The sequence below is a fragment of the Salvelinus namaycush genome, chromosome 23, assembly GCF_016432855.1.
Source record: "Salvelinus namaycush isolate Seneca chromosome 23, SaNama_1.0, whole genome shotgun sequence".
Taxonomy (NCBI): Eukaryota; Metazoa; Chordata; class Actinopteri; order Salmoniformes; family Salmonidae; genus Salvelinus; species Salvelinus namaycush.
Window position 1 is genome coordinate 27,103,656 of NC_052329.1, and position 9,313 is coordinate 27,112,968.

Here is a 9,313-nt window from a genome sequence, read left to right on the forward strand (position 1 = left end):
CTGTGCGGCCCCCCAAAGAAATGCCACCCCACACCATGACTGACCCACCGCCAAACCGGTCATGCTGGAGGATGTTGCAGGCAGCAGAACGTTCTCCACGGCGTCTCCAGGCTCTGTCACATGTGCTCATGTGCTCAGTGTGAACCTGCTTTCATCTGTGAAGAGCACAGGGCGCCAGTGGCGAATTTGCCAATCTTGGTGTTCTCTGGCAAATGCCAAACGTCCTGCACGGTGTTGGGCTGTAAGCACAACCCCCACCTGTGGACGTCGGGCCCTCATACCACCCTCATGGAGTCTGTTTCTGACCGTTTGAGCAGACACATGCACATTTGTGGCCTGCTGGAGGTCATTTTGCAGGGCTCTGGCAGTGCTACTCCTTGCACAAAGGCGGAGGTAGCGGTCCTGCTGCTGGGTTGTTGCCCTCCTACGTCCTCCTCCACGTCTCCTGATGTACTGGCCTGTCTCCTGGTAGCGCCTCCATGCTCTGGACACTACGCTGACAGACACAGCAAACCTTCTTGCCACAGCTCGCATTGATGTGCCATCCTGGATGAGCTGCACTACCTGAGCCACTTGTGTGGGTTGTAGACTCCGTCTCATGCTACCACTAGAGTGAAAGCACCGCCAGCCTTCAAAAGTGACCAAAACATCAGCCAGGAAGCATAGGAACTGAGAAGTGGTCTGTGGTCACCACCTGCAGAACCACTCCTTTATTGGGGGTGTCTTGCTAATTGCCTCTAATTTCCACCTGTTGTCTATTCCATTTGCACAACAGCATGTGAAATTTATTGTCAATCAGTGTTGCTTCCTAAGTGGACAGTTTGATTTCACAGAAGTGTGATTGACTTGGAGTTACATTGTGTTGTTTAAGTGTTCCCTTTATTTTTTTGAACAGTGTATTTAGTCTATTTATGTACTCCCTGTTCACTCATGACTGCACGGCCAGGCACGACTCTCACACGATCATTAAGTTTGCAGATGACACAACAGTGGTAGGCCTGATCACCGACAACGGCGATGAACGGCCTATACGGCCTAAATTGACAGACCATACGAATGATCATCTTCAAGGTGATTGTGGAGGCCAGGTCATCTGATGCAGCACTCCATCACTCTCCTTCTTGGTCAAATAGCCCTTACACAGCCTGGAGGTGTGTTGGGTCATTGTCCTTTTTGAAAAACAAATGCTATGGAAAGGGGGATACCTAGTCAGTTGTTCAACTGAATGTATTCAACTGAAATTTGTCTTCTGCATTTAACCCTACCCCTCTGAATCAAAGAGTTTCGGGGGGCTGTCTTAATCGACATACACGTCTTTGGCGCCCGGGGTACAGCGGGCTAACTGCCTTGCTCAGAGGCAGAACGACAGATTTTTACCTTGGTAGTTCAGGGATTCGACTCTCTAACCACTAGGCTACCTGCCGCCACGTTTGGTCGACCAATAGAAATGCAGGAAAGAAGCAATAGATGCCCCCAAAAATGTAGGGAGGACCCACAGAAAACACTGCCAGATTATGTCCCCACCACACTTCTAAAACCAAAGGTGACTCAAATGATGTCAATTAGCCTATCAGAAGCTTCTGAAGCCATGACATCATTTTCTGAAATTTTCCAAGCTGTTTAAAGGCACAGTCAACTTAGTGTATGTAAACTTCTGACCCACTGGAATTGTGATGCAGTGAATTATAAGTGAAATAATCTGTCTGTAAACAATTGTTGGAAAAATTACTTGTGTCATGCACAAAGTAGATGTTCTAACCGACATGCCAAAACTATAGTTTGTTAACAAGACATTTGTGGCGTGGTTGAAAAACGAGATTGATTGACTCCAACCTAAGTGTACGTAAACTTCCGACTTCAACTGTATATGTGGAAGATGTGCAGTATCATATCTGCATTGTATAATCAGAAATAAACAGCCCAAAAAAGAAGTACAGCAAAGTATGTGGGGTACAATTGTTAAGTGTTACAAAAGTATCTATATCCACAGTAAAACGAGTTCTATATCGACATAACCTGAAAGGCAGCTCAGCAAGGAAGAAGCCACTGCTCCAAAACCACCATAGAAAAGCCAGACTACGGTTTGAAACTGCACATGTGGACAAAGATCGTAATTTTTGGAGAAATTTCCTCTGGTCTGATGAAACAAAATAGAACTGTATTTTCACTATATATTTTACCTCTTGGAGATGTCATTCGAAAACATAATGTTAACTTTCACTGCTATGCGGATGACACACAGCTGTACATTTCAATGAAACATGGTGAAGCCCCAAAATTGCCCTCGCTAGAAGCCTGTGTTTCAGACATATGGAAGTGGATGGCTGAAAACGTTCTACTTTTAAACTCGGACAAAACAGAGATGCTTGTTCTAGGTCCCAAGAAACAAAGAGATCTTCTGTTAAATCTGACAATTAATCTTGATGGTTGTAAAGTCGTCTCAAATAAAACTGTGAAGGACCTCGGCGTTACTCTGGACTCTGATCTCTCTTTTTACGAACATATCAAGACTGTTTCAAGGACAGCTTTTTTCCATCTACGTAACATTGCAAAAATCAGAAACTTTCTGTCCAAAAATGATGCAGAAAAATTAATCCATGCTTTTGTTACTTCTAGGTTAGACTACTGCAATTCTCTACTTTCCGGCTACCCGGATAAAGCACTAAATAAACTTCAGTTAGTGCTAAATACGGCTGCTAGAATCCTGACTAGAACCCAAAAATTTGATCATATTACTCCAGTGCTAGCCTCCCTACACTGGCTTCCTGTTAAGGCAAGGGCTGATTCCAAGGTTTTACTGCTAACCTACAAAGCGTTACATGGGCTTGCTCCTACCTATCTTTCCGAGTTGGTCCTGCCGTACATACCTACACGTACGCTACGGTCACAAGACACAGGCCTCCTAATTGTCCCTCGAATTTCTAAGCAAACAGCTGGAGGCAGGGCTTTCTCCTATAGATCTCAATTTTTATGGAATGGTCTGCCTACCCATGTGAGAAACGCAGACTCGGTCTCAACCTTTAAGTCTTTACTGAAGACTTATCTCTTCAGTAGGTCATATGATTGAGTGTAGTCTGGCCCAGGAGTGTGAAGGTGAACGGAAAGGGTCTGGAGCAACGAACCGCCCTTGCTGTCTCTGCCTGGCCAGTTCCCCTCTCTCCACTGGGATTCTCTACCTCTAACCCTATTACAGGGGCTGAGTCACTGGCTTACTGGTGCTCTTTCTTGCCGTCCCTAGGAGGGGTGCGTCACTTGAGTGGGTTGAGTCATTGACGTGATCTTCCTGTCTGGGTTGGCGCCCCCTCTTGGGTTGTGCCGTGGCGGAGATCTTTGTGGGCTATACTCGACCTTGTCTCAGAATGGTAAGTTGGTGGTTGAAGGTATCCCTCTAGTGGTGTGGGGGCTGTGCCTTGGCAAAGTGGGTGGGGTTATATCCTTCCTGTTTGGCCCTGTCCGGGGGTATCATCGGATGGGGCCACAGTGTCTCCTGACCGCTCCTGTCTCAGCCTCCAGTATTTATGCTGCATTAGTTTATGTGTCGGGGGGCTAGGGTCAGTTTGTTATATCTGGAGTACTTCTGTCTATTCCGGTGTCCTGTGTGAATTTAAGTATGCTCTCTCTAATTCTCTCTTTTTCTCTTTCTTTCTCTCTGAGGACCTGAGCCCTAGGACCATGCCTCAGGACGACCTGACATGATGACTCCTTGCTGTCCCCAGTCCACCTGGCCGTGCTGCTGCTCCAGTTTCAACTGTTCTGCCTGCGGCTATGGAACCCTGACCTGTTCACCGGACGTGCTACCTGTCCCAGACCTGCTGTTTTCAACTCTCTTGAGACCGCAGGAGCGGTAGAGATACTCTTAATGATCGGCTATGAAAAGCCAACTGACATTTACTCCTGAGGTGCTGCACCCTCGACAACTACTGTGATTATTATTATTTGACCATGCTGGTCATTTATGAACATTTGAACATTTTGGCCATGTTCTGTTGTAATCTCCACCCGGCACAGCCAGAAGAGGACTGGCCACCCCTCATAGCCTGGTTCCTCTCTAGGTTTCTTCCTAGGTTTTGGCCTTTCTAGGGAGTTTGTCCTAGCCACCGTGCTTCTACACCTGCATTGCTTGCTGTTTGGGGTTTTAGGCTGGGTTTCTGTACAGCACTTTGAGATATCAGCTGATGTACGAAGGGCTATATAAATAAATTTGATTTGATTTGATTTGTATGGCTATAAGGGGATGCTTGCAAGCCGAAGAACACCATCCCAACCGTGAAACAAGGAGGTGGCAGCATCATGTTGTGGGGGTGATTTGCTGCAGGAGGGACTGGTGCACTTCTCAAAACAGATGGCATCATGAGGGAGGAAAATTATGTAGACATATTGAAGCAATATCTCAAGACATCAGTGAGGAAGTTAAAGCTTGGTCGCAAATGGGTCTTCCAAATGGACAATGACCCCAAGCATACTTCCAAAGTTGTGGCAAAATGGCTTAAGGACAACAACGTCAAGGTATTGGAGTGGCCATCGCAAAGCCCTGACCTCAATCCTATAGAAAATTTGTGGGCAGAACTGAAAAAGCATGTGCGAGCAAGGAGGCCTACAAACCTGACTCAGTTACACCAGCTCTGTCAGGAGGAATGGGCCAAAATTCACCCAACTTATTGTGGGAAGCTTGTGGAAGACTACCCCAAAATGTTTGACCCAAGTTGAACAATTTAAATGCAATGCTACCAAATACTAATTGAGTGTATGTAAACTTCTGACCTACTTGGAATGTGATGAAAGAAATAAAAGCTGAAATAAATAATTCTCTCTTCCATTATTCTGACATTTCACATTCTTAAAATAAAGTGGTGATCCTATCTGACCTAAGACAGGGAATTTTAGGATTAAATGTCAGGAATTGTGAAAAACTGAGTTTAAATGTATTTGGCTAAGGTGTATGTAAACTTCCGACCTCAACTGTATGTGTGGGGACCCTCTAGCCTGGTAATTTACACTGTAGAAGAAGTATGTGACATCACCAATGTGCTGGGCTGGCAAAGCTATCATATCTATCATTAACTCTTTAGCAGGAGTTTGTGTGCTATGTATTGTGCACCATGTACAAGAAAGAAATGGTTCAGTGAAACCAATCCAAATCCTCTGACAAAGGAACGGTTTCCCAGACCATATAACCTAACCAGGGAAAACAAAGAATAACTCTGGACCCTAAGTCAGAGATATATATTAAAACCTAGGCCCAGAGCTATTCCTGCTCAGGTAAAAGTGAGGACCCTTATTGTCACTCTTGGATATCCTAGACCTTCAGTACACTTTCAGGGTCTACACTCCCAGAGACGATGACAGAAGGTGTGTGTCACAAATGGCACTCTATTCCCTATATAGTGCACCACTTTTGACCAGAGGAATCTGGTCAACATAGGGAATAGGGTACATTTTGGTATGCAATCAAGACAAGCCGTGCCTCTCCTTCAGCCCCTCAGGTCTCTACAGGTAATTAGGTGCATTAATTGGGTCCCAGGGAACGATGTGATAAAGGGGACTAATGACCACGTACCTACTGACTCAATAAACATGTTTTTTATGCTCTTGTTATTGGCTTATTTTTTCGAGTACATGACCAATGTGTGTTATACATACAATACATCATCATTACCCTTACTGTATTATTTTATTCAGTGGGTCAAACATATCTGCACAGTGACCTTAGAAAAACAAGATTGGTATGTGGTTGTCCCATCTAGCTATTTTAAGATGAATACACTAACTGTATGTCGCTCTGGATATGAGCGTCTGCTAAATGACTAAAATGTAAATGGGTATCTGGTCCGCCGATTTCTCAATTAAAACGAAATAAAGTATATGCAGTATATTTGTTAGTATCTGGAATTTGTTAGGACAGAATAAGCTATCCATATTTGACAACAGGTTTCTCTTGTGTGCCAGGTAGTTGCCTTTCTGGTATGACTTGACATTTCTGAGGAATAACAAAACTAGTCATCTGTCAGATAGCTGGCACACAGATGTCATGTTACATACAGTAGATTAACTGGCCCTCAGAAAATTTCAGACAAAATATAGTTTTTTTAATGCTACATTATTTCTCTAGATTTCTCTCTCAAAATGTGAAATAATCGCCAAGCTTGTACTGTATATACCATACAGGGTCTATTTTCCATTACGGATGGACGAAATGGTACCAGGTGGGCTACAAGGTGGGCTTACTTTTTATACATTTACATCCAGTGTATCGATCCAGACAACTTTGCATTTCTAGATTTGTTACTTACTTAGACTGAACTCCTGCCTGTCCTGACCTCGAGCCTGCCTATCGGGACCTCGAGCCTGCCTATCGCCTGGTACTGTTTGGACTCTGACCTGGTTTATGAACTCTCGCCTGTCCCCGACCTGCTTTTTGCTTACCCTTTTGTTATAATAAATATCGGAGCCTCCTGTGTCTGCCTCGGAGCCTCCCATCTGCCTCCTGTGTCTGCAATTGGGTCTCGCCTTGTGCCCTTGTAGTACAAACTGGCCATGACAGACCCAGCAGACTTGGAACAGCTTCGTCACGTTGTCTCCCTGCAGGGAGTCACCATTGGGAGGCATGAGGAGCAACTTCAGGAACTCTTGGAAGGCCTTTGTTCCCTTACGAAACGCCACGACCAAGGGTTCAAGGCCATATCGGAGCAAATCTGTGAATTAGCTCATAGGCAGCATGCCACATTTGAGACCTCCCAACCACCGCGTAACCTTTCTACTACTCGTGGATTTGTTCAACCTTCCCCGGATCCCCAAAACCCAGCTTACCTCCTCCGGAGCGTTATGCAGGTGATCCTGGTACCTGCCGGCGTTGCTTTTCCTGAGTTCCCTCATTTTCGAACTCCAGCTCTCTTCGTTCCCATCGGCGACACAGCCGTCTTTGAGACGTCCCACTCTGGATGTAAGCAAAGCCTCGGATGTCTCTGCCGTTCCCACTAAGTACGATGACCTCCTGGAGGTCTTCAGTAAGGCACGTGCTACTTCTCTTCTCCCGCACCATCCTTATGATTGTGCCATTGATCTCCTCCCAGGCACCACAACACCTCGTGGTCGGCTATATTCTCTATCTGGCCCGGAGATCAAGGCCATGGAGGAGTACATAGAGGAGTCTCTGACTACTGGAGGCATCCGTCCGTCTGCATCTCCTGCCGGCGCAGAGTTTTTCTCTGTGGAGAAGATGGACAAGGCCCTGCGTCTGTTCATTGATTACCGGGGTCTGAATGATATAACGATCAAGATTTACCCCTTACAACTCCTCTCCTCGGCTTTCGAACATCTCCAGGGGGCCACCATTTTTTCCAAGCTGGACCTTCGGAATGCCTACCACCTGGTTTTGATATGGAAAGGAGATGAGTGGAAGACAGCATTTAACACAGCCAGTGGACATTATGAGTACCAGGTCATGCCATTTGGACTCGCCAACTGTCTTCCAGGCGCTGTTTTTTCCCCGGTCTGCCCAAAAACACGTTCTTCATGTCAGACAAGTCCTTAAGCGCCTCATGAAGAACCAATTGTTTGTGAAAGCTGAGAAGTGTGAAATCCACCGCTCTAGCCAGTGGAGGCACTGGCTGGAAGGAGCAGAGCAGCCATTCTTGGTTTGGACCGACCAAAAAATTTGGAATATCTCCGTACAGCCAAGTGCCTTATCTCCAGGCAGGCCCGGTGGGCTTTATTGTTTACAAGATTCAACTTCACCATTTCCTACTGCCCAAGGTCCAAAAATGTGAAGCCTGACACCCTCTCCGCCTATACAGTTCCTCTGCCACACACTCGGTCTCCAAAACCATTCTCCCTACCTCATGCCTTGCGGCTTCAGTGGGTTGGGGTATTGAAACCTTGGTCCGCAAGGCACAACGTTACCAGCCTAAACTTGAAGGGGGCCCGGCTAACCGGTTATTTTTCCCTAACTCTGTCCGGTCCCGTGTCCTGGAATGAGCTCATTCCTCCAGGCTGACCTGTCATCCAGGTTCCCGTCGTATGCTAGCCTTCCTCCGACAACGTTTCTGGTGGCCCACAATGGTTCCTGATGTATCTGCCTTCGTCGCCACGTGCACTGTGTGTGCTCAGAACAAGACTCCACGGCAAGCTCCTTCTGGCCTCCTTCAGCCGCTACCTGTCCCTCATCACCTCTGGTCCCATATCTCTCTGGACTTTGTCACTGGGCTCCCTCCGTCTGATGGCAACACTGTCATTCTGACGGTAGTGGATCGGTTCTCCAAGGCCGCCCATTTAATCGCTCTCCCCAAACTGCCCTCTGTCAAGGAGACGGCCCAGCTTATGGTGCAGCACATCTTCCGGATCCATGGACTCCCGGTGGCCACGGTCTCCAACCAGGGTCCTCAGTTCTCGTCTCTGTTCTGGAAGGCATTCTGCACCCTTATTGGGTCGTTGGCCAGCCTGTCCTCTGGATTCCATCCCCAATCAACGGCCAGTCGGAGCGAGCTAACCAGGACCTGGAAACCAGCTTAAGATGCCTGGTCTCAACAAACCTCAATACCTGGAGCCGACAACTGTTCTGGGTGGAGTATGCCCGGAACACACTTCCCTGTTCAGCCACAGGACTCTCCCCTTTTGAGTGTTCAATGGAGTATCAGCCTCCGCTCTTCCCAGAACAAGAGCAGGAGGTCAACGTACCCTCGGCCCAGATGTTTGTCCTCCGCTGTCGACGTACCTGGAGAAGAGCTCGGGCGGCAAACATCTGCCTCCTGTATCTGCATTTGGGTCTCGACTTGTGCCCTTATAGTACGATAAAGCAGTTTTTGGCAAAACTGTAAATGTAAGTAAGGAATTCAAAGTAATGAACTTCTGTTTTTTCTTATATGTATTATAATAATCATTTATTACATTTGTAAAGTGCTTTTCATTATAAAATAATAATCTCAAAGTGCATAAAAAGATAAACAAATCATGAAAGCAACAATTAAAGTCTAGAAAGAAGGGACGACTCATAGAGATGAGTCTTAAGGCCTGCTTTAAAGGTAGTCAATAGAGATCAGCAAGTGAATAAAAGGTAAATTACAATATTATACAAATCAGCAAATGTTTTACAAGTCTGATTTTTAACATCCTCACCTCCATTCATTATTGCACCTACTGTATAAGTGACAATACACACAAGTCAACATCACAAAAATCTAAAAATCAGGACAAAAAAGGTCACACTAATGTTTAGCTTATGTTTAAGGATACAGACAGCTGGTAGTATGTTTTATAAGCTTGTCTGATTTTAGCCATCCTAAATCCATACACAATAGGATTTAAAAGTGGCTGGCAC